Genomic DNA, 26,964 nt, shown 5'->3' with positions numbered 1-26,964 from the left:
AAAACCCCAAACAAAATCCAGGACTCCAATGCCACCTTTTGTTTACACTGATAATAAAAACTAAGCATACTTACAGAAGACCTGTGAAGCTAGAGAAACTTCCACGTTAGGCATCAGTAAAAACATAATAGCAAAACAATTCATAAACTGACATGAAACGTCTAAGGGTCTCTTAGGTTGCTTTCACTTCAGTGAAGTTATTACATGGATATCACACAGCGAGTTACTGGGAGAAAAAGAAATAATTGCATGTTCCCCAGTGAAAGGATAAATCCCAAGTATGGGTATAAATAATATTGAACATTAGTAGTATATTGATATATCTTCTTTTATCTCCATAACCTACTATTCTTTTGACCATACATTTTTTTCTTAAAGAGATACTGATTTGTGCCATCCTGATTTCTCAAAGTTTTCACATGTTGGTGTGTTAGAAAACATTCTTCTCTTCAGATTGAGAAGAGTTGAAATAATGAGGTTTTTCATTCTTTTGATACAAGATTCCAGGTTTAGAAATGAACTTGAAGATTATGTGCTCTCAGCCATAGAAAGTAATTTGTCTTTTTGTGGAGCTCTATATGACAGAACTGTTTTTTCAATTAGGCAGACATAGAGAAGTCTGATTTCAAATATATGACAGCATAAATCCAGGCTGTGGGAATATCAGGCTGACCAGCTGACAATTCATCTATTCAATTTTTCAAAGCATTTTCCAAACCACTTGTAGGTGGTTTTTTGACACTATACCTCATGTCAGCTTCTAAACTAAGAGTTAGAAAGGTTGAGGTTGCAAGAGGCCTCTAGATATTGCCTAATCCAATCTCCCCTGTTCAAGTAGAGCCACTGAGGACAGGTTGCCCAAGACCATGTCCAGTCGGGTTTTGAGTATCTCTACAGATACCACTGGATATGAATGCCTAAAAATACTTTACCTATTGCACCTACTCCAGAGAAGGTTACTCCAAGTATGGTGGCAACCACCACACTGGGTGTCTGGCTTGTGGGATGTGTGTGTTTATGGATCAGAGGAAATGCAAACACTGTCCCTTTCAAATGAAAGCCTCATGTGGGACACTTTTCCCCTTATCCTCCTGCCTTCAAGCGGAAGTGTTTTTTCCTTCAGGGGTACTGCAGTTTCTATCAGAGTCAGGCAGGACTCCAGAAAGTTTCTCTGTGGTGTCTGCTCTGAGTGTGGTCTGATCCATGGGACACCTTCAAATCTGAGACTGCTGACTGTCTGCACTCCTAGCAGGAAGGGTGTCATGAGGGCCAGCACTGCACCAACCTTCCTTCATTTTTCTACTCCTGAGAAGGCTTTTTGTCCCCCTTTGTTGAGGTTACTTCAAGCAGTCACAAGGACCCGTGACTGTCCTTTGAAGGTTTCCTCATCCTCTTGGTGCAGGCTGTAGGAGGGACAGAAGGGGGCCAGAGGGTTTTGTAGGCAGTCTGAGCCCAGGCTGAATTCAGGCAGACTGTAAGATGAAATGCAGGTACCAGGGGTCCTGGCATGAAGGCTCAGCCTCCCCAGCACAGCATCTTTGCAGCTCTTACCATCTGGACTTTCTTGCACAAGCAGTTTCATCTGCCACCTGCGTCATGCCCCAGTTTCTCTTCTGAGGTTGATCCCATCTGGTTTTAGCTCCTTTTTCTGCACTGTAGAACACCACAACTCTCTAACCAGACACTATGCACATTTCTACATAGACACCATCCATTCCCTTAGGAAGAGTAATATTATTTACAGTTAAAATGTTTTCTAATTCATTGAATCACCAAGGAATAGCAAATGTGGAAAATAATGAGCATAATTACTCTCCCACTAAAACCACACCTCCCTTTAGCAGCTCTCATTTACAGCCTTGGAAATATTAAAGTTTAAGTTGACCCTGCAGAGATAAGTGCATGGTAGTATTGTGCTTATGTAGATATCAGTGTTATGTTAATGCCCCAGTACAACAAAAAGCTGATTGACATTTTCATTGCTGTATTCATGGCTGTTTATTAACATGGAACGAGGCAGTCCAGGAGCAATGAACAACATCCTTTTCTCACAGCCACTCTTTCTGAGCACTCAGCCATCTGCTGGCTTGTCTACCTGTGATAATCACTCTTTCTCCCTGCCAAATTTTGTGCTGCACCATGCATGACGTTTCAAATGATTTGATGGACTAATTTGCATTTTCAAATAATTTCACATGCCAATTAATTTCAGTCTATGGTTAATCTGCCCTTCCACAAGCAGCATTATGGAAATACACCGATAAATGCAAACTTAGCTTGTTCTGAGTACATCAGAGAGGGAGGCCAGGGCTGCTGGGGTAAGTTTGTGGGTAAGGGGGTTGGAGAGGCATGCATGAGGGGGGTCTGAACTAGACTGTGATGGTAGCAGGGTACTCAGGAGTGTTATGCTTTGTGTGCATGGCTGTCAGGCAGCAGGGCAGGACAGGAGCCTGCTGTAACTGTGATGTGCTCTTTTCTGTGGTGCTGGTGTGCCTGGGAGAGCTGAGACAGCAGCCCAGCTATTCAGGCAGTAGAAACCAGGAGGTTTGCTTTCCCCCCCCAGCCAAGCCTTTGTCAAACCCACCACTTTTACCTGCCCACCTCTCAGCTGCTGCCCTGACTGGGTGCCTGAGTCCCATCAAAGGCAGCAAAGGGCAGATGGGGGATCAGCAGGCGGGTGTCCAGATGTAGCAGCTTCTGTCAGGAGCTGAACAAAAAATAAAGGGCATAAAGCCTGAAGCATAACATTCCTGTCCCTAGACCTAACTTCAAATTAAACAAATAGTAAGTGAGAAAGGCAGAAAGACATCCCTCCCCCATTTTTCAATGTCATTTATACGATGGAACTGTCGATAGTCAAATCTGTATGAACTGAACAACTCTGAGGTAAGCCGTTATGAAGATATGCCTCCTTCATAAAGACTACTTCCAAATGATGCAATTAAACCTTCTTATTATGAGTTTTCAACAGACTGAAATAGTAAATTGCACATCCAGGGGCAACCTCACCAGACAAAATTCTCCAGCTTCAGACTCTATGGATGCTCCAAAAGATTTCTTTTTTTCAGCAGCAACTCTGACCAACACCGTGTCTTCCACAGCACAGACATCATCACAGCCTCTTCTGATGCTGTGGGACAAGTAGCAGGCTGTAGGAAAAACTTCCCAAAAATGTTACAAGGGATTTGCAATGGGAAATACAATAATTAATGCACAAAATATTGCATGTCTCCAGCATCTACAAAGTCTTTGGGGAAGTTGTTGCTGTCTTTATTTTCTGTGATTTTAAACCTGCTCTCTACAAAGCTAATTTTCCAGGTTACCTAAATGCCTATTTTTATCTACTGTGTTAAAATGTCTGGCTAAAAATTAAAGACATATTCTCAAGGTTGTTAGAGTCAAAGTATGACGTGTTTTCCTTGTGGAATGCACTTCAAAGTCCTTGCACATGCTATACTGATTGATTTTTATCAAGAACAATCAATTAGTTTTTTTTATTTCATCAGTCTATCTGAAAAACAAGAAATGTTTGTTTGTGTGATGGAAAAGGAACTGTTTTACAAAAAAAGTTTAGTTTATTAGTAGTTTTCCACATGTTCACTAGAGAAAAATGCCATAAACACAATCTACCATAAAGTTCTGAGAAAGTATCGACCTTGTCCTCTTTCATTTTTCTTACTTTAAAAAAAGAATTCAGCTGCACTTATTGCCATCTCTACACTGAGAGAAGTGGATATGTGAGGGTCCTTTATTCACACTGGAGTTTTTTGTCAGATACCCTATGCAAATAGTTAGTGGTTCTGACCACTTGCAATATCTAACAACTTCCATACATCAGAAGAGTGCCTGGAATCTTGAACAATCATATCTGTAGTAATTTATAGCAATCTCCCACAGTGAATTAAATCATGATAAAAAATTTTATTAGCTTAATTTAGAGAAAAGCTGGAATCCCTCAATTTTTTTCCTTAAGGGGAAACATACATGGTACTGCAGGTTAGAAAAAGGATTTAAACATTATGCATTGGGTTTTAGGATTTCAGGAGTGAGGCAAGGAGAAACCCGACTGTTTATAAATTGATCTGCTTCTATGAGACTAGTTTATCTCTCATAAAAATGTGAAGCTAAATGAGAAATCTCTTAAGGTATTGGACTAAGGCCAGTAGCCTCTAAGTAACATTTACAAGAAGCTGTCACCAAAATGTGACCTCCACCAATATCCTGAAGCCCCTTTAATTCATATGAAGTCCCAACAGCAATTGCAAAAATTAATGTTCATATAAAGTATACAAGGACTTGGAGTGATGCCCATGGTATTTTTCTGGATTTCACACTCTTCATGGTTTTTTTGAGAGGAAGGAAAGTCACGAGATTCAAATGTATGATACATGTACTCATTTGGAATATGAATGATGTTTACAAAATGTTCTTCTTACTAACAGAATAAACAGCCCTATTTAATGCCAAAGGAAATCTAAATCACTCTAATGACCTTTCCTGAGCTGCAGGAACCTGGGTCTTCTCCATCCCATCAGATATTGTAGCATTTTTCTGTAATTATGCATGAGGAATATGCAAATGCAACTACTGTATGAAAGAAAAGGGAATATATGCTAAAAAAAGCTATTGAAAACATTTCTGCTTAATGCTACCAGAAAACTGTTAGGCTTTGGGGATAAGAGTAATAAATTGTATTTGTTTCCTAGGCACTCACAGTGCCACACTGATGTAGTCACGGAGCCCTTTAAAACCTGTAATGTATTCATCCTTGCAACAATTCAGTGAGGAAAGAAAACCATCTTCCTCATTTCATACTGAATGGATGTACAGAGAAATGCCATTATTTACACAGAGTCACGTGAGAATCTTATTACACAGAGTCACGTTTTGATTGTGCCTCAAAAAGACTCAAAGAGCAGTCTGGTTGCTGTGCCATCTTCCCTCCCTTATCAAGAAAACCACACTTCTTTTTCCAGTCAGTAATAGATTAATAGACTGCAAGCACTGACAGTGAACCTTACACGGAGAACATACCAATGAAATTGAGGGATTGGAATTTTTAGAAATTCTTCCTAAGGCTTCTTAAGGATTTTTGGGACCTTATGCAATCTCTGGGATTGCCCACTAGCATTGCTAAAACCACTGTCCCTCTGGTGTTTTGCAAATTATATGATGAAGCTCTCTGTACAACAGCAATCAGCCTCTCCTGTTAGGGACTCATATTTTCCAAATGCAGCTGAAACTGTGGCAGGAGCAAAGGGTGCAAAGGAATGAGGCTCAAAGACAGAAACACAAATGTGGGTGGAAGACTTGAAGACAGGAGTACTGGGCAAAACTGGGAACAAACAGACCAATTATAGAAGAGTTAAAAATCAGAATAGCTAGGGACAAAGCAGCAGAAAAAATGAAGCAGCAGAGGAATGGTTCAGTGCAGAGGAAACCCTTGAGACAGCAAGACCCTTCTGGCAGGAGCAGGGAAAGATCCCAAGGAAGTAGGGATAAAAACAGGCAAGAAAATGGGCTAAGTCCAGGCTATTAATGGACAGAAGAGCCCTCATTGAATAGGAATGGAGAAAAGGAGGTTAGTATTGAAAACTTCTTTGATGGCAGGAGGTTGGTCAGATAAAGGAGCCTTCCAGAAGGCAGGAATGTCCTCTTGTCCTGTTGCCTGTGAGGAAAAACTCACCTGCACCTGGCCACACCCTCCTTTCAGGCAGATGTAGAGAGTGATAAGGTTACCCCTGAGCCTCCTTTTCTCCAGGCTAAACATACCCAGTTCCCACAGCCAGGCCTCACAAGACTTGTGCTCCAAGTCTTCCCCAGTTCTGTTGCCCTTCTCTGGACCTGCTCCAGCACCTCCATGTCCTTCTTGCAGTGCAGGGGCCCAGACCTGGACAGGACTCAAGGTGTGGCCTCACCAGTGCTGAGTACAGGGAGACAATCTCTTCCCTGGTCCTGTTGGCCATGCTATTCTTGATACAGGCCAGGATACCACAGGCCCTCTTTTCCCTGCTTTTAAGCAGTTCTCTTAATTTGCCATTCTTATTCCTCTTTTTTTTTCTGTACTGTAAGATACCTTCTCAATGACTTGGAGACTTCTCAGCTTTCTTAAGCTTATCCTAAGCCACTGCACACATCATTTATTCTGCTCTTCTCATAATTCAAGCTCTATATTAAAGACATCTGTAGAATACCTTTGTAGAATGGCAAATATCATTGGTACCTCTGTGTTTACATTTATTTGCATTTAATATATGAAGGATGGTAGAAGTAAAGTTAATCCTTAATATGTATGTACCTATATCTTTTTTAATAACTTACCACAAGTGCTGCCCTTTCTCCAGTACCTCTTCCCAATTTGCATGTATTATGATTAGGTTTAATTTAAACCCGACAGAATCATTTTGCTGAGGTTCATATCCCTACTTTGGAGAATACAACTTTTAGTGGTTTTAAAGTATCACACTTCTAGTCAGCCTCAGAGTTGTATGGACTTTTCAGATCTCCTGCCAATATTATTAGTGTATGTTCAACATGCACCTAATGGAACATTTTTAGTGCAATTGTCTTACCATGAGCAGCTGTGGGAATGGCACTGCACTTCTGGAAACTGGATATGTGTATTTTCTACCCTTGTTCATCACCGTCCATACCAAGACTGTATCTCCTGATTTTTTTTGGGGTCTTCCACAGTTTTTTTCAGAAATATGACATGAATTTTCAGCTCTTTCTCTGAAAAAACCCCTAATCTGATGTATCTGTTTCCTAGAAATAGCTGTATACACAGTGCTGAACTTTATACTTAATTGATGTAAATAAGTGAATGCTGTAGCCTTATTTCTACAAAACTTTAATGTCTTGAGCAAAATAGTTGCAAACAAACAGATCTAACTAGAAATCTGTTATTTCTAACCTTGTTTTCTTAACAGCACATGGGGATGTATCCACAAGAGCTAGGTAGATAGTTGCCTGTGTGGGTGAGAAGTGAGATACTTATCAGGGAGGTACCTGATATTTCAAGTTTTCCCTCTTCTTTTACTATGGGGCAAGAATAAAGAGATTAACTTTTTATATGACTATAGCCTTAAGAATAATTTCTTATATGGCTATAGCTAATATCTGAGGGTTAGGATTTTTATCTCTTGGTAGAACTCTACTTTCTCACCCTTTAATGATGCAATAAATTGATTTGAAGGAGGTTCTTACCTCAACAAGTTTCCCATTCTCTCTATGAACAGCAGCAAACCAGAGCTTGAGTGCACTGATCATCAGCAGTGATTGTGAAACAGCCCAGGAGCCTTTAGAAATATGGATCTAAGGAGCAAATTCCTCTGTTCTGTGCTTCCACTGCAGTTGGTGATTATTATAAAAAAAGTTATTTGATCTTTGATTCCAACACAAGCTGTACCTAGGCATGAGGATTTTTGGAGAAATACTGTTACACTTCTTCACCCTGCTGTTTCCTTATTGATTGAAGAATACTTTTGGAAAGCTAACACTTTCCCAATATATTGTGTCTTCAACAAACCCTATGCAATCATTGCAGAAGTTTAGTATTTTAGCTAGTGAGACATGAATGCCTAAATGGAAAAAAAAACCCCAAAAAAACCACAAACAAAGCAAAGCAAATACAACATTGAAAAATTGAGTCCTGTGTGCAGGTTTGGTCACCACAATATAGAAAAGACCTTAAGATATTGGGAAACATGCAAAGGAGGGCCACAAGCATGGTAAACCATCTTGAGGGGAAGCTGTATGGCTGAGGTCACTTGGTCTGTTGGCCCTGGAGGAGACTGAGAGGAGGCCTCATCATGGTCTTCAACTTCCTTGTGAGGCAAAGAGGAAGGGCAGGCACTGATCTCTTCAGTCTGGGGACCGGTGATAGGACCTGAGACAATGGCCCGAAGGTGTGTCAGAGGAGGGTTAGGCTGGGTATTAGAAAGATGTTCTTTACCCCGAGGATGGCTGGGCACTGGAACAGGCTCCCCAGGGAAATACTCACAGCACCAAGCCTGACAGAATCCAAACAAGTGTTTGAACAATGCTCCCAGCACATGATGTGACATGAGTGTCCCAGCACGCTGCGATGGGTGTTGTACACAGGGTCAGGAGTTGGACTCGATGATCCTTGAGGGTCCCTTCCAATTCAGCTTATTTTCTGAGTCTCTGACTCTGTTATGAATGTCTCTCATGTCTTTGTCAGTGCCTTTAATGAACTCATATTGCTGGACTCACCCTGTGTACACAGAGCTAAGCCTTGGAGTGCCATTAAGTGATAAACTGGGATTGCAGCCCTGCTCCATGCAGGCCTGTGCTGTGTTCACATAAGTCCCTCTGAAAACAGGAAATTTCTGCCAGCTTGCTCATGGCCAATTGCAGGACTTGTAATAGCCCTGATCTTTCCAGATCTTAATTTCTGTTCTGAGGAGTAAAAAACATATAAAGGTATTTCTTGCCTTGATAACTGACACCAGAACAATTCAGGTAAGATTATGTTTTGGAGAGTGTGCATGATCATGTATTCAATCACTGCTTGAGACGTCTCCAAGCATCTGGGTGCTACCAGCCTGGAAGTCAATAACAATTAAATAATTCAGTAAGACAAAATAGCAAGTGCATAATGGTAGGCAATGTTCTCAAGTGGAAAAAAACTTGTGATTTTTTTTTTTGGCTTATTACACTGCAAAACAGTTCTGCATTTGCTACTTTCTGATTGACATGGAATTATTTACTGAGTGCAAATTGAAATTAATTGTTTAAGTCCTACTTACAAAAAGCACACTGGAACATGTCTTGCAAGGGCCTTTGCCTACACTTTATCATGTGCAAATATTTAGAAAACTGATCACCATTTTCGAGCATCTGGTAACCTCTGTCTCAGCCTCTTAAGTATATCCTTTTTCCTGCCCTTTAGAACAAGTGTGGAAACATAGAATTGAGTCATAAGGGTTGGAAACGGCCTCTAAGATCATTGAGGCCAGCCACTAACCCAGCCCCACCATATTTACCACTAAACTATGTCCCCAGGTGCCACATCTACATGCCTTTTGAACACTTCCAGGGTGATAGACCCATCAACAAGTACCAGGTTAAATAACCATACAATTTAAATTTGATTTTTTTTCCATAATCTTGCCATCTCCATGGAGCTAGTGGCAGCTGACAGCATGATTAGTAGGTTTTGCACAGTTTTAATTAGCACCAAGTATATTTTAATAGATAAGTCAGAAGCAATCTGGAAATGTTTGTTGATAAAGATAATTAGGAATATAAATTCAAGCATGAATAAAGAGAACATGTGATTAGCAAAAGTATGTTTCACGTACTCAATTTTAAATTATTCCATGCACTCTTGTAAAACTAATCACAAACAAACATTGCCCAGACTGAAGCTGCTCAAATGATCTGTGACTCCAGAGTATTTATGATACAGCTCACCTTCTAGCTGAGGAAATGTCATTGAAAATAGCAAGTGAAGCTGAAAGCTTAATAGTTTTGATATACCCGTAGTATTAATTTCCAGTGTTTTCCCACTATTGTCTTTTCGAGTGATACAATCCCTCCTTCATCCTTTTTAGTCTTCCGGTGCATTTTCAGTTCTTGTAGGGAAGAGCAGTTATGACTCCTTGTTTTTCTATGATGCTGGTTTTGGCTCACAGAGCTTGGCAGCATTTGCAGTGCACTGCTTCTGAGGGTACTGTTAGTCCTGAGAGTGTTATTTTGGTTGGGATGTGACAGGGCAGGATGCTGATTCCCTGCTCAGTCCTGAATTTCACAAAACACAGGATCCTTCTTCTGCAATCTTTCACATCTGCTATCTGCCAATAGACATCTCTAAACAGCCTCCTTCTGCAGGCAAGGACACCAGTAAGTTCCACTTCCAAGACTACTTCCAGATCAATGACTTACTGTCACAGACACAGCTAGCATTCTTTTCACAAATGCAGTAATTGTTTTACTGAGTGACTGGACAGAAGTGGCAAACAAAAAATATATTGCTAAACCAGCCCTCAGCAAACCCTGAGCCAATTTGTTTGAAAAAGTGGAAGAAAACTGAGTCCTGACTGGAATTTCCCCCCAGTTTGAGCAAGGGGTTAAACTAGATGACAAAGTTATTTTCATTGCTACTTATTTTGTGTTCCTCTATTTTAGCAGCTAGGTAACTTCAGCTCCCAAAGGCAATGTGTGCCCAGCAGCCTTACTTTCATTTGGCTGTACAACAATCTCTGGTCACCTCAGAGGCACAATCATGTTTATACCAAAATTAGTAGTTAAGCCTTCTAATAAAGATTCTGGATTAGGTTTAGAGAGTTAGTATGTGCCACTTTTGGGGACTCTATCCAAACTTTTGATGGACTGATGCCTTAAGCAATTTATTCCCTTTTACTTGTTTTAATCTTTTGAACGACACAATCTTTTTCAATGCTGATTATCTCATACCCTCTAATTTGAATACAATATTAAAAAGATATTTGGGCAGATTTTCCCTCCCTGAATTAAAACAACTCACAAAACAAATTTGATTTTGGAGTAATACATCAATGGTTACAACCAAGCTCAGAACACAAGGAATGATTGATATAAATTTTGCAACTTGCTTGTTTTCTTCTGGTTTGCTTTTTGTTTATTTTAATTTATTCAGAATTCTTAAATGTCAAGTAGAAGAAACTGAATTTACATGGGTGCCAAAAAAAGAAGGGAAAAGTCTTATGGTTACGATGTGGTTTTTGTAATTGTCTAATAAGTTGACTAATGGTCCCTTCAATAACACTATTTCCAGATGATCTTTCAGACCTGCTTCCATGTGTGGACTCTGGCTTGATGCTTCTCTCACTTACACGACTGCAAAGCAGCACAGATATCTGTAAAGTCAATGAGAATTTGAAAGTCTCAAAGTGAGAGTAAAAGTAAAATCATTCCCTTATTCTTAGCAGTGTATTTGTTTAAATACCCTGGAGAAAAGCCACGAGACATTTCACACTCTAACAAGCCTGTTATTAATACAGATCCTGAGGCTGTTGATACCTCAGTAAAGTATTTTCAGCTGTTAATAGCACCAGCATCATTTCATTTGCGAAGAAAGAATGTTCTAGTCTCAGTAAATATATTGGTTTATTGTGATCTCTGTTTTCATATATTTATAGGAGCTGCATGATGGAAAACCTTCCTAGAGGAAAAATAGAAAACTAAGAAATGAGCTTTTTAAAATCACCAATCAAAATGAAAAACAGCTTCAGTGAAGGAGGATGAGAGCAGGTATTTATTATATAACATTTTTGTCTGACTTATGAAATGATATTGCAGATCTATAATATTTTTCCAATTTCTTTTCCAGTCAGAGCTCAAGTTTGCTGGGGACATAGATCTTCCTTTCCCTCTCATAAAATACAAAAGAGGGTGGACTTAAATGTCCATCTTTGTAATTGCAACTGGACAGGAATTTTTTTAGGATCACTCAGCTGGTGGGTGACCATTTTCAGCAGTTTAGCAGGCAGAACAGCGATGGGGTGGGAAGGATAGGAAAAAAGGCAGACTGTCCCAAAAAGACCTTCCTCATTTTCTCTTTGTGGCACTGGGTGGCAAAGAACCCAGTGCTCTTGCCAGGGAGCCTCTGGGACAATCCAAGTTTGTGCCCTGAGCCAGAGAGGGGCATCTGATGGAAGCCAGAGCAGAGGCAGCAGGGACACAAACAGCATAAGGATGCATTCGTACATAAATTAATGTATTTTAGTGAGGATTTAATTACCAGGGAGATTTGCTCTGAATAGAAACCTCAAAATGGATAGAAGGTCATTTTAACCAGTGCAATGGTTAAAAAATTAAGTGAAACTATTAATCAGAACACCTTTGACTTTTCGTGGGAGCAGCTACCTAGGATTTTTGAAAAATAGGGACAGTTTGAAAAATGTTCACTTGGTGATCATTTGCATCTGACTTAAATTTCACCCATAGATAAATAGCTACAGGGTTTCTTTCCTCTGTGGGTGATGTCAATAAAGATCAATAGAGATATCTGGAGATGTCAGCTGAGGCGTTTACATACAAGCAATTCCAGCACCTTCCAGCACCTAAAGGGGAGTTATGAGAGGGCTGGAGAGGGACTTTTTACAATGTCATGCAGTGATAGGACAAGGGGTAGTGGCTTCAAACTGAAAGAGAGTAGATTGGATATTAGGAAGAAATACTTCACGTGATGTGATGGTGGTGTGTTGAAGGAACAGGTTGTCCAGAGAAGTTGGATGCCCAATCCTTGGAAGTGTCCAAAGCCAAGCTGGATGGGTCTTTGAGCAACCTGGTCCAGTGGAAGGTGTCCCTGTCCATGGCAGGGGAGTTGGAACTAGAAGATCTTAAAGTTCTCTTCTTACCTAAACCATTGGATGGTTCTATAAATGCATAGTCAGTGCACCTGTTAACAGTAAGGCAGTGGCATGGCTCCCATTTTGCCCTTTCCATCATTTTATGCTTCTGACTTTTAATATGTACTCTTTATTCATGTTTGTGGGGTTTTTTTCATTTTTCAATGTGGGACTGCCATGCAGGGTTAGGGCCTCATCCATGGTTTGGATGACACAGTTATGATAAGGAGTCAGTAACCAGTCTGTCCTATATAACAACATGGCATTTTAAAGCCTTTCCCATTTTCTAATATTGTAGTTATTCACAGGCCAGTTTCAGCAGGATCTTTGTTGAAATCCATTAAGTCAAACATGATTTAAATAACTTTCTTAGCTCTCTCCACGGCTGTGATTGCTTTTGTCACCATAATACTATTCAAAATGTGAGCAATAATGGCCAAAGCAAAATCCTGGAGAGAGAAGCTTAGTAGAAAGGGAAATTGAGGGTAAAGGGTACTGCCTAGATCAGTGATTCTACTTATTAGTAATCACAGGAAACCCAGAAAATACAAATGTGGCATACATAAGTAAGCTGAAGCCTGACATAAGAGCTGTCTCACTTCAGATCTGGCAGCTCTGTGTCCTGGTTCTGAGCCTACCATGTGACTAACTTCACATATTCAGGATATGTCAAACAAGATCCACATCTCTAAAAGCAGAAAGTGATAGGCTACATCACTGGATACAGGGATAATATTAGGTACTGATTTAAGGTGCTTTGAGTCCACCAGAAGTTCTTCACAGAATTCTTTGTGTTCTTCTCCTTCTCTGTTAGTGCAGGGCTGAAAACAATTTTCTCTGGACCATTTAATTCTCCTGTCAGGGTATGCTTGCAGGTCTGCTAATTCATAAACCAGCAAGTCTGATTTATAGTGCATGATATTACCAGTGCAAGATGGAAGAATGAAGTGGAGAGGTTCTTTATCTTATACTAGGATTAAAAATCTTAAAGCAGAGTCAACACTGTTCCTCTGCAATTTTTTTCCTCTCTTACATTGTTAAGTTTAGCTGATGTTTAAACAGCACATAAAGTTGCCTGAAAAATGGATCAAAAGTAGAATACTCATAATAAAATATTTTATTTCTTTTGCATAAGGTTCATGTAGAATTAACAACTATGACAAAATAACACAGCCTTTTGTTTTTTAGGTATAATGAGATCGCTCTCACTGCTGATATTTGGGTCACTGAATATTGCATTGTTCATACAATGAAAAAATCCCAGAAGTTCTTAGTAAACAACCAGTCTGACATCCTGCTTTATACAGATCACAGAATTTGAAGCAAAAATTTCTGTCTCAAGCATCTAGCTTCTCACTGAGTTACAAGGCATTGTCTGGAAAAGATCTGCATATTTTAGCCACCTTCTTCTAGTGCCATATTAGAAAGTGTCCAGTGCTCAAAAATACTTAATAAATAATTTTATTGAAGAAATTTTACTTCTTTTTTGAAAAGCTCTGAATTTTAGAAGTCTGAGGCAGACTTAACTTCTGAATAAACTGCAGACAGCTGGCAGAACCAGAAAAACAACATTTCTAAAGTGAATTAGACACTAAATACTAACTGCTCACTGTAGCTCCAATTTACTGTGGGAATATGGAAATTCTTTGCCTGGAGTGCAGAAACAGTGAGAACTAGTTCTGCTTGTGGCACCTTGAAGGTCAGTGAGACATGTACGCAAAAAGTCATAATTGCTTCTGATAAAAAGAGAATTTTTAAATAGTAATGTCTAGTGAATAATGGATTTTCGATGCAGAGGGGTGAGGAACCAGATTCACATCAAGATTGAGGTGGATCTGCTTGTATGTCAGTTATAAACCTATATGAAAATCCTTCTAAGGATCTTGTAAGAGTAAAGAAAACTTAAAATTTGACTAATATACCATTGATAAAAAAAAAATAATCTACTGCTATTACACTAAAGAAGATAGAGGATTAAGCTGCAGGCAGTGGAAATCCAAATCACTCATGGTTTCTAATGTACATCTGAGAAAGGAGCTGCCCCTCTCCTGAAGCCAGAAGTCTTAGTTAAATCCAACTGAAAAAACTGTGGAGTTTAATTCAAAAAGTGCGCAGGAGTGTAAACACAGGAGTGTAAACAAAGCCAACCAGAGAAGTAAAATACCACATGTGCCAAACTGAAGAGGGAATAATTGTAAAGCACTATGAGTAATAGCATCATTAATATTTCCAATATTGAAGGAATGAAACAGAGAAGAGAGGTGATTAAAAAGATGCAGATTGATAATTCCTGAAAACTTGGGGATAATAAGTAGTATTGTTGCAAAAAAGCTAAATACTTTGCCTGTAAATTTTGGAATTTTGAATGATGTTTGTCAAAGGTGAGGAGTTTGAAGAATTAATCTTTATGGTTTAAAATAGATATGGTGGTGGTAATAATAATAAATTGAATTGTTAATCTGCAGTGCTGGCCAACAGATTTTTCTATCCAATGAACATTTCTTTCATAGAGAATTTAACCATGAACTTCATTTAGCAATGAACTTATTTAGCCATGAATCTCATTGAGAGGCATCGTACTTCAGAAAATATCTCTTATATCACTTGTCAGTTTTGATGACTTTTATTTCTTCCAGTGTATGAAAAAAACCCAGGAGAACCTACAGTCCTATATCCAAGCTATAGCTGTGGGAAGCAGAAGAACTTGTTTTTCTTGTATCTTTCTCCTACTGGTACCACACGTGACATTACTGACAGCCAAAGCCTACTTGACTATATTTAATGTCTTGGATTTATATTTATTTCCAGCTATCATAGAAAGGTAAAGGTAGGGTAAAGGTTTTTTTACCCTAAAGGTAAAAAAACGTTCCTTATTGTTTCCAACCTAGTTCCAGCTGGACATGGAGATTCCTGTCATACCTTCAAGCTGTCCTTCCAGCTGATGAAATTGTTTTGCTTACCAGTAATAACATTCAATGGACACAAACCAGTTCTACATTTGAGGTATCACCTCAAACCTTGCTTCAACTCATTCCTCTTTCCTATTTCTCTTTTCACATTCTGAGTAGCAATCAAACAGAAAACCACATAAACTGAAATCCCAATTCCTTTCTAATAGTCTTATCCCTATGGAGAGCTGTTGGAGTCAGAGAGGGATATGAAGAAATGATCATTAATCAGAATATAAAATTTCAGCATTTTCCTTTGGCAGCACTCTAGGGATATGTTCCAAGGCTTATAAGTAGTATGAAAAACACCTCCCAATTTTATTTCCATTTTTCTAGAAATGAACTAGAAAAAATGTATAAGAATGTCACTTTATTTTCTATGTGCTTCTCTCTTCTATGTCAATTTAATTCCTATTTATTCCCCATTGCAGATGATCTTGAATCGAAGTGCACCTCATCTGTTGCTCTTGAGGTTACTGCTTCGTGGTTATTATATAAGCCTGATATAAACCAAGATGTTATAGATTATATCATCTGGGGAGAAGAAAAAGAAGACGTACTAGGTTGTTCTAGAGAATATTTGAATATAATAAACAAATCTTGCTGAAAAATTCTAATTACTAAATTCCCAGAATGAAAAACTGGGATCCTATGTCACTTTATGGTTAAACATATTCCAGATTATTTTTTGATAACTATTGTGTATTTTGTTCAGATATCACAGTTTAACAAAATTGAAAAACACAGCATTTTCATCTGGCACCAGATGTTCACTGCTTCTGAAAAATCTTATTTAATCTGCTTATGCAAAAGCCTGTCTCATAAAATATGTATGTCCTTTCAATGTTAACTTGATGTGTACAGTCTCCAGTGAAGGCTTCAAATCAATTCTGAGTGTTCCTGTGTGCTGGACAGGTTGCTTTCCCAGTAAGGACGGTCACCTGAGAAGGGAATAAGTGACTACAAGACTTTCACAGTGAAACACATCACTAAGCTGAACAGCAGGAGAAAATATAGCTAAGGCAAATGCTTCAGCAGAAGGAACTCCAATCATACTCTCCCGAGGTGATTTTAGAGGTGACCCATACCATAACTTACAAATAAAATTCAGAGTTTACACAGAATAGCTACCCATTTAATAAAATAAAAGTCTCTCCATTGCTATCAGAAAAAACAAAGCTCTCTGGAGGAACATGACCCTTGGGGAGCAAGAGCTCCAGACACAGTAATGGAGCAATCCTTCATTACATCACCTGAGGACTTGGTTCCTGAGTTCTCATGGTGTTTTAGATATTGGGGAATCACTTAATTCCATCAGAATGGCTCAGCCTTTCCTGTGGGCAGAACGTTACAGCTGAGATGCACAGCTGTACAGATCAACAAAAGGGAATTATGCCAGTCATGGCATACTATGCCAGTCATGTTGTGAGTGACCAGTGTGCCTCAACAATTTCTTTTGCCAAGTGCTGGTTTTCCCTGACAACTCTGTCCTCACAGACAGGTGGTATCATAGTACATCACATATTTCTCAAGTGTGTGAACATGAGATTCCTCTGACCCTAGAAAACATCTCACAAATGTTGTCACATAGCCATAAACTATACTCTGGACTTGATCTGCTTGTAAGAGAAGAAGGATTTTTTCATGTCCAGAAGTTTATTAAAAGCACTTTGCCTCCTCTCTGGTAGGTGAAGCAGCCCTCTGACTCTTCCCTTTAGAGGGAAAAGCAGTGTTACCAACTCTCCAAGTCTTTCAGCAATAGAGTTACTCTGTGCGTTATGTTGGTGACAGGTGGAAGAGGAATTTTTCTTATCAGGTAGCAATTTACTTCTAATTATGAAACATCTTTTTGGATAATTTGATTTCTTTCAGTTTGTCTAGGTTTGCAAACTAATTTCCTTCAGATTTCCAGCACTTTTTGTTACACAGGCAATAAATCTTAAAAACTGTTAATTTAATGGGGCTTTGAAGTAAACAAATAATTACAAGGGTGACACATTCTGCAGAGATAGATAAATCCTAATATAAATTCTAACTCTGCATTCACACAAAGTTTGTCCCAAATTCTAAGGTAAATTTTCATTGCATGATTACCCATTTTTATAGAATCATAGAATGTGCTGAGCTGGAAAGGACCCATCAGTATCATTGAGTCTAATTCAGCATCCTGATGCAAAAGCCTGACCTTGCCTATAATTATACCAGTGAAATTTAAACCAAGATAAATTATTCGATGTTCTGTGGTCTCCTAATATCCAACTGTTTCAAGGCTTGGAATTGCCCATCCCACTATTCACACAATTGTTTTGCGACTTTAGCAGCAGAGTGGTTTTAAACACCCTTTCCCTACCTGGAATTTATTCCATTTAAGCTCCTCCATTTCACACTCTCCAGCTCACCTCACCTAAATGATACTGGATGCCATAACATCACCATAACAGTGATCCCAAAGGATTTAATCAGATTACAGAAAAGAAATATGAATTTGGGAACCACATCAGAAGGAGGACCAGTATGGAGGTATCAGACAGCACTCTGAGAAACAGGATCCACTGGGCGGCTGGCTAGAGTTGGGCACATGTGAAAAGTTTTAAGGTGGGCTTAACTGCAGCATCTGCCAGACATACATTCTGTTTTGCACAGCAAAAGAGATTAATTTTCTTGTTATCTATTCTCCTAATTTTTCCAGTTCATTGAGCAAACCCCACATTTAAGGATCTCCTAGAGATTAATAAGAGTGTGTTCAGTGAAGTACTAGCTCTGGCCTAGGGGTACCATAGCTATACTACCATCAAGTTCCACCAGGGCTTGTTATTTTCTTAACAGTCCAATTTATTCTGGGCACAGCACAACTCTGCTTTTACTCCTGCTTTTAGCTCCATGACTAACTTGGCTGTCTTTCAGCATTACTGGACTGCAAAGTGCAAACAGACCTTAAGCTCTTTCCACAATTCTGCTGCCTTGTTAATAAGATGTGTGAGCAGAGAAATTTACCTTTTCCTTCCCTCACAACTCCTTCTTCATTGCAGAAAAATGATTCTATGGGTTTCTCTTAATGTGTCTCCACCTTCTCCACTTCCCTTCATGTGCTGAACTCTGCATTGTGCTCACTCTGTGCACAAAGCAGACCATCACAGTTTGAGAAACATCACAGATCCTTCCTGGGCACAGAATAAGGAAGCCATAATGAGGCAGGATGGAATGAATGCAATAGCTGGAGATCCTTCAAGAGGACAGATATCAAAGCATAATTTAACTGCTCCAAATCACCTACATTTGTAGCCAATTTCTATGCACTGAACATACTGGGCCCGTTAGGAAACTGGTGTCATTAGACTAGAATTAAGCCTTTGTCAATACCCCTTCATTAAGGCAATGCATCACCTTTTGCCTTGTCTACCTGTATTTTATATGAGTACCTTTCTTCACAGAATTCTGTTCTAATTCTTGCATGGTCAACCATGAAACAGGACTACTGTTGACAGACCTCAAATCTCCTTGGCACCTCATTCAGAGCCCTTGGACATGGTTTTGTAATCAGCTGGGGTGGAAGCCAGCTCTAACTAAATAAAAGATTAGCTGTTGGCAATTGTCCCTCTAATTTGAAATCTCTTGCTAAATTTCAGTCAGTTGTGCTTTTGTTTTGCTGAGCTGTTCAGCCCTGCTGCTACAATTCTCAGACTATGAGGCAGAGAGAACTTCTTTTGATCTGTTGTGCAAAAGTTAATCTTGAAATTAAAAAAAAAAACAGCAAATAACAAAAGACAAAAAATGGAGTTTTATTTCATTTTTTTTCTGGAGCATGGAGAAAGCACCTCATAAATATTTTAATTTATGTTTTCACATGTCAGCAAATCTAGCAGTAGGAAATGTCTCCCCACATGGCTGCAGCAATGCAAGGCACCAGCTATGTAAACTCAAAGTCTTATTTAGATAATTGGCAAAAAGGAGTAGTTACAGAATCCCCTAGCAAATACTTCTTCACTGGAAAGTCTAGAATAACTCAGTTTAAATTCCATATACTTTCTTTCAGAGGGCATCTTCTGAGCTGTTGGCCCCTCAGCGTTCTGTTCAGTTCAGAGGAAAAATGGAGGCAAATACACAAAATGCAGTAGCACTGCAGATGTCAGGGTGATGGCCACACAATCTCTAGCAATTGTTACCAGGGCTTATCTCATCTTCAGTCAAATCACAATACCAGCCAGCATGTGCGTCTCTCAGTCTCCCTGCCACCCTGACTGCAGCTCAAATGCATGACCTTACAGCACCTTTTCCACGAGCTAAGCAAACACTTTTCATCTGGCAGCAGGCTCAATATAATGATGTCTGCAGGTCCTGTGACTGCAGAGGTAGCTTGCTGCACCCTCTCAGTCACTCCATGGTCACTTGTCTGTATCAAATGGCTTATCTGCACAGTAAATACTTTCTGGAGCAGTGGTTTCTCATTGACTTTCTGCATGAAAACCTTTGTAAAGATTGTCTATATATTTGATCTAATTTAAAATTAACTCAGGTTACAGCAATATGGATTATGTTGTATGAATTATACCAGATCAACCTAATTTTTAAAAAGGTACTCCTAGCTTAAAAACATTGAAACATAGATTCAGAAACGATTCTTCTTAAAATTCTGCTCACAGAATGACTGTCATCACTGGTCACCTTCCACTGCTCATCTGTAAAATAAAGGTACACGTTATGTCAGTGAGAAAACTCATACTTTTAAAAAAGCAACTAAGTTTTTTCATTAATATAAGTCATGCTAGTGAGAAAAACTTATTCTCCTTATAATAACCTTATTACAAGAATTTTTCTATATTGAAAAAAATGAACAGAGAAATCACACCTTGTTTGCCAATAAGGGTCATACCATAATAAGGATTTTTCTTGGGAGTCTAGCTTGAAAATGAAGAGCATGATGTTCCCATGGAACTGTTTCTGCAGAGGAAACATGAAGCTACTGTCCCTCCCTCATATCATCATATATATTGTATATATCAGTTTATGTCCTTCTTTTAAGTGACATGAGAGTTTTTGAAGTATAGTCAGCACAGCAATGGGTACAGAGATGTTTATGCACACTCCTGCCTTGCAGGTGTGAATTACAGGTCAGTGGCTTTGCTATGATGAACCATTTACAGCTGTTCCTTGTGGTATTAGTAGTTGAGGCCAGATTCCCTGCAGAAACCATGATAAACAACAACAACAAGAAGTCTCAGTAGGACCATCAATGTAATATTTAGGTAAGAGGGAGACTTGAGTGGTGCCATATCCTGGCATATTTTCCAATAGCAAATATTAGGCACGAGAAAACTATTTAATCAAACTATTTCTGAAGATCAAAGGTTGCTCAAACAGACAAGGGAGGAGTAGAAAACACACGCAGAGACTCAGACTTTTCTTTCTTCATGCCATGCCTCATAATCTGTCCTATGCCTTCAGTGAAATTTAGTAGAACCTTTCTTTTCTGGGAGAGGTTTGTGAGTTGTAACAATAAAGTCCTTGGGACTTTGGCACTGTAATTTGCTGCTTGACAGTCACGGGGATGTTATAAAATAAGCTCCTACAAGGTCTCCATGCCTCTACACAAGAGGCAGTGAAAGAAAGGGGAGAAGAAATTATGTATGAAACAGGAGAAAAAAATTATTTTTCTTTTAAATTATCAGTAAAATAGGTTTTGATGCTGTTCCAGCTAAAACCCGTGGGAGTTTTGTCACTGAGATCAACAGGGGCAGAATCAAGCACAGTTTGTTATGGAGGTTATTATGCAAAAACAAGAGATGTGAGCAGCAAAACAACTCTATAATCCCTTATGAAAAATCCTTTCCTGTCTCTTGAATGCATTGGCTGTTGTTGCCACTTTCCTGCATGAAAAAGAGAAGGGCTAAACATCAGAAAGATGATATTGTTTGTAATCTCTAAAGGATATCATCTGCTTTCAGTAAGACAGATTTGACTGCTCTCCTCAATTGAGGAAGCTGGATGGTCCCAGAAAGGCTTTGCTTGCAATTACGCTCTTGGCTAAGACAAAGGTAAAACAGCTGAGTGCCAAGGCAGATAAACTGTTTCAAAGGGCTGGAGACAAGATCCTCAGGCTCTCACTCACATAGGCAAGTCTGGGGAAGGACTTTTTTCATGCTTAAAACTGAAGGATTAGGCTGTAAAAGAATGAAACTAATCCCAGGGGTCGGCAATTGTTTTCCAGTGGTTTTAAGTTAATAATTAAAAAGAAAATTGAGTCCTACTCATTGAATGGGACAGCCAACTTCAAGTCAGTCAGTCAGGGGATGTTAGAACACTTATGATATTTATCCTTTACAGCAAGGGATTAATAACCTGGAAATAGAGGAGCTCTTATAAAACCATTCATGAAAACTGGCCTGTATTATTACACTCATGCTACCGGAAGGGAAAGGAAGGCACAGAGATATAAACAAGGTTTTCAACATTAAACAATAGGGGATTGACTCAGTTACAGTACCATGGATACCAAAGCATATCTTTGAACATCCAGTCAATCATGTATGAGCAAGAATTGGATGCAGCACACCCTGCTCATTATACATACTTTTGACGTATCCAGTGCTTTGGAAGAAAAATCCCAGAACTAGAGGAAACAAAAGTTGACAAAGTATTTCATTTCAGGAAGAAGGGAAGCTTGGGTTTGTGTATATGTGTACTTCCAAAGGAGTCATCATTACTGTACAGATGAACATGCCGTCTTCTTCCTCACAAAGAAAGCCATCAGAACCCTTGAGTTTGATGTGCACCCCTCAAAGTGAGGGTCTTGCACTGATGCCAGTGGAAAGGTTGTTCTGCAATGAGCACACACCAACATAAAGGAAATCATTGTTCAGCTATGAGAGCCGATTTTTGCCATCAGTGTTTTAATCAAGTTACAAGTAAAGATATATGTCTTATGGCTTTGGCTGTTTCCCTGGTCAGTGGCAGATATCCTGTACAGATTTATAGGGCACTTTGCCACTGCTCTGCCCATTTCTTGCATTTTACATTTTTGTACATCATCTTGATTTCAGTAAAGCTTCTGCTGTCTGTATATGATGCTTCTTGCATTCTCAGAAAGAAAATAATAAACTTCCATTTCAAACCAAAAGAGAGAGAACAAACAGGAAGATAAATGTTTGCAAGGAAAATAGACCCAACCTTAAAGAGAAAGAAAGAATAATTATAATGGCTCATGTTTGGAAATCAGTAAAACATTCTCTACATTTCGCAATTTTCTACAATAATGAAATAAATCTAAAAGATCAGAAATCTCTGCAAAACATGTGAGACCAAGTACCTAATGTGGAGGAATCCTTGTTACCATTAGTCTTAAAATGGCTATTTTTTCACCATTTTGCAGAAACACAGTACATTATTTTAAATTAGGTCTTTCTAACCGACTTCTTTTTTTTTTTTTCCTTATCACAATGATCATACAGCACTTTTGAGTTGTTTGAAAACCAAAGAAAAGTGTCTAAGTATCAGTTAAGTCCATTACTTTGTTTTCCAGGTTGAAAGTTGGTGTTTATTGTTCTTCCACCCTCAGGGCTTTCATCTGTAGGGTGTCCCAATGCTCCACAGTTCCTTCATACTGGGAACAAACACAAATATTTTCAGTAATGCTACTAGTTATTAACAGTAAGCCACTGATGATGATGATAATGATAACCAGTATTATTATTTCTACTCATTATTTTTAAAAACTGCAACCTGATATTCTTAGTCTTATTATCTCCAAATACGAAAGAGTAGATACTAAATATTTAGAATGCTCCACCTCACAAAAGTCCATAAAAAATCTAATGAGTCTGAGGCACAATGGTAATCTCTTTCTGTGTACCTTTATTTCCATAGCGTTGACATCTTAAGAGTAATGCAAGTTCTGTGGTCAATTGAGATTTTGAAAGTTAACATACAAGTGCAGGCCAAGATTTCCAATGCTATACATTGTAAGCTTTTCTCACTGTATTCACCTAGAGAAAAACACTTCTTTTAAATTTTAAATTTCCAAATTTAAAGTTATTTTATCAGTTAATTCCCTGAGTTTCTTCCATACCAAAAATTCATTATTTCTACTATTTACAAGATGATAATTAGGAATGAAGGCTAAGCCTTTCCTTTGGGTTTGAATTCAGCATAAATAAGAACATTTTCCTCCCAAAAAATAAAAAGAAAAAACAAGCAAACCCAGAGAAAAGTAAATATCAGGATGACTCATCTTGCTGAGGATAAATGTTCTCCTGCTAGAAATAATGTGTGGGTGGATCTGATCTGCTGTAGTGGGTCTGTGGTGCATTGAATAAAAAACCAGCCAAACAAAAACTCCCCACTTTTGGCTCCTGATTCACAATGCTATAAGAAAAGATTCAACAGTAGTCATGTAGCACAATGAAAGAAAACAAAGTCAAGACTATTGAAAATTTTGGAAAAAAAATGGATTAAGAAAGTGGTCCATGACTGGTGTTCTTCACAGAGCAGCAACCATAACTCTCCAACTGACCCCTCCTGAGGCCTGGCACTGACAATACAGAGAATAAAATCTAGACAGGCACAAACTGTTCACAAAGAAACTTTTAGTTTGAGAGAAACTTTTAGTCTTAAGGAGAAAAATAGAAGACTGACAATAAGATACAAAACATCAGTTAAACTGAACTTTAACTAAAGTTGCCCTAAATGAGCTTCAAGTTATTTCTCACTCAGCTTCTCTCAGATATCAATATGTGAAGGAGACTTTTAAAATTTCTAAATTTCTAAAGCCATGTTTTGGGGATATGAGAGATTCTCTCCACTTCTGATCTTTCAAGGGAAGGAGTCTTGTGGAGAAGGTAGGGAAAGAATCAGCTATATAAGTGTCCTGGTTCAGAGCAAATTTGGGAGAGGATCCCCAAAGGGGCTCCGGTAGGAAAACAGATTCAGTCGGCCCCTCTCCCCAGCCAGTCCGGGAGAAGCTACCTCCTTGGAGAAAAGTGGAAAAAAACTGTGTTTTAAACAATAAAACCTAAACAATATTATACAACAAAACCCCTTGCTGCTCCAAAAGAGATGACAAACTGAGAAAGTCCCCTCCCCGGGTTACAGCTCAGCTCGCTCAGTCTCTGATCAGTCCCTCCAGCGCTGGAAATGCCGCAGCCCAGGCCCAGCCCAGTGGGCCACAGGTGTGAGCTGCCAGTGCTCTGCTGGGTGTTCAGTCCAGAGCAGGTTTGAATAGGTCCAAAGAAAAGGGAAAAAAATCCCACAGTCCAGGGAACTTCTCTGCCTCAGCTAGCTAAAGCTAACTAAAAGCAAAGGAGAGCTCCGTCCCGCTGTCTGTCCATCCACAGATAACACAGTCAGGAGCAGGAATGTGTAGGAGGAGTGCAGTGTCTGAAAACAAACTGCTGCTTCTTCTCTCCCCCCTTCACTCTCTGGAACAAGGCTTAAAGGTGCAAAACTTATTATTCAGCATAAACAGAACAGTCAGTTGGGGATACAAGCATCATATAGCCAACCCAGGACAATAAGCAGCCGTGAAAACAAGGTGAAGAGTTGCTTAATGCCACTCCAGTGCTTGAAATGGAAATGGTAATCCAAACTTTTTCCCTTTCAGCTGTATTGTTTGCACTTCCTGTTACAAACTGCCGATCATGAATGGGTTGGGGTTTTATTATTCCATGGAAATAATGAACAGTGGAAGCATTCTCTATCTTAAAATAACTCCTTTTATCATTCAAGATCATCAGCTCCAATAAGATTCAAATAATCTGTCTGATTGTCAGATTCTGCCACCTTCCATGCTGCCTCTCTTTATCAGAAGCTTTTCTTACCCCATAAAAACCTCTTTACATCTAGCAAACAACAACTGTTAAATATTTTATGGGGTTTCCATAATAAAAAATATTCTTCATCTGCATTAAAATTGTTTTTTAAGGGCTCATAATCAATCAGACTCAGGTAGCTGTGAGCTCAGAGACTGCCATCCATGGCAGAACACCTTATATATGTACTGGGTTTCATAATAGACCTCTAAATATATTTAACAATGCATTAAGTTGTGTAAATATTCACACCTGTCTCCTACAAACAAGATTCAATATATTTAATTTGAAGTGATAGTGAAATTTATAAACTGCACCCCAACCTCAAGCAACAGGCCATTACCATGTCCTCCTAAAGTAATGTTTGCAGCTCCATGCTATGGTTCTGCAAGATGTATTAGCCAGATGTGAGTTAATTATTGGCTTGGAGAAAATTTATTATGTGCTTTGCATGAATTGCTGTTTGGAGAAGTGAAAAATGAAAGAAAAAAGAAAGAAGAGATAGAATAAGCAAAATGTTCAGCCTTGGGCATTGAATTTACATTTATGAGATTCTCTACGATTTACTGCTCCAGCTTGTTTTCCTAGAAATGCCTTGGGTTTGTTTCAGATAAAATACACTATAATGCTTACAACATTAATTTGTTTAAGGTCCCTCTTGCTCTGTGAGTATTCAAGTACAAAAGTGAGTGCCCCACAGCAAAACTCAAGTCATAGAGGCTTAGATACATCCCAAGGCAGCTAGAAAACCCATATGTGTACAATCCCTTATCCATCCCCATTCATCAAAATCTGCCCTAAGTCCCCATCATAACCAGAACTTCCTGGTTTTCTCACAGTATCTGGATTTCTAGTCAGGCTTGCATCATGCCCTTGCAAGAAGGAGGAAGCTAGCCCTGGCACTTTCAGCCCTGGAGTAGCCACATTGTCCCCTGGGTGGTGGCTCAGGGGCAGAAAGTTCTGGGTCACATTGATCATTTATTCCTGGTTTTTGGGCACCTCTGATGTCAGTAATTGGGTGTTAATAAGACTGCTAATAAATCAGAAGTAAAGGTAATGAATCAGTAGCTGACTGAGATCTCCTGCCTGCCAACACAACAGTCCTTCCCATCTTTCACCACTTCAGTATTCCCTGGCAATTAGGAGCTGCTGGTGAGTGTTGGCTCCTGTAGAGCATATTAGTGTGATATGGGGGAATAATTCCACTATTCCTGTGCTATTTATAGCTTCAGAGGTCCTGTCTGCTTGGTTCAGCGCCAACTCATGACCCATAAGAGGCAGCAATTTTTGATGTAATTTCTTGTCATTCATATGCTCTCTCTTCAGAACAAGAAGAAATGGAACAGATTAAGCAGTGATACTTGTAGAAAAGATGAATAAATAAAATGAAAAAGACTTTGTCAGAAAAGGTTACATACGTGTTTTAAGTTGACAGGAAAGCACTGACTTAGAGAATTACTGCAAAGCATTCTATAAACAAATATCAAAGAAACAAGAATTGTTCACATTTTCATATTATTTTAAATTTTAAAGGGAGTGGATCTAACCAAAGAGAGTAGAAACTCCAAATGGCAATCAAATACAAAAAAATTAATCAGCAAAAATAAGCATTAATTTCTATAACATTCCCATCAACTTCACTGAGTTATACTTTTGGTACAACTTGTTTTTTACCAGTTCTCATAAATATATATGAAAACTAGGTTTAGAACTTAAAAAAAAATATTTGTATAAACAGGAAAAAAAAGTGTTTCATTCAAGTGAATGGAGAGGGACAAGCTAGTTTTAGAAACCAGCACGTGAACACAGAGAAATGAAATGGAAAGCACTTTGAAAAAGGATGACAGAGATTATTAGAAG

The 26,964-nt window shown here is 38.9% G+C and overlaps 1 long non-coding RNA gene across 1 annotated transcript in view; it reads left to right on the top strand.

The window, feature by feature from the left end:
* Positions 1-2,180: 2,180 nt before the first annotated feature.
* LOC143693715 (uncharacterized) overlaps positions 2,181-26,964 on the top strand; it is a 56,299-nt gene continuing 31,515 nt past the window's right edge. Inside the window, exons 1-2 of the long non-coding RNA XR_013181653.1 lie at positions 2,181-2,318; positions 11,145-11,256. This is a non-coding gene — a long non-coding RNA (uncharacterized LOC143693715). The remainder of the gene's footprint in view (positions 2,319-11,144; positions 11,257-26,964) is intronic.

The sequence above is a fragment of the Agelaius phoeniceus genome, chromosome 3, assembly GCF_051311805.1.
Source record: "Agelaius phoeniceus isolate bAgePho1 chromosome 3, bAgePho1.hap1, whole genome shotgun sequence".
Lineage (NCBI taxonomy): Eukaryota > Metazoa > Chordata > Aves > Passeriformes > Icteridae > Agelaius > Agelaius phoeniceus.
Note: the sequence above shows the minus strand (reverse complement) of the source record. Positions and strands in the feature narration are given on the sequence as shown.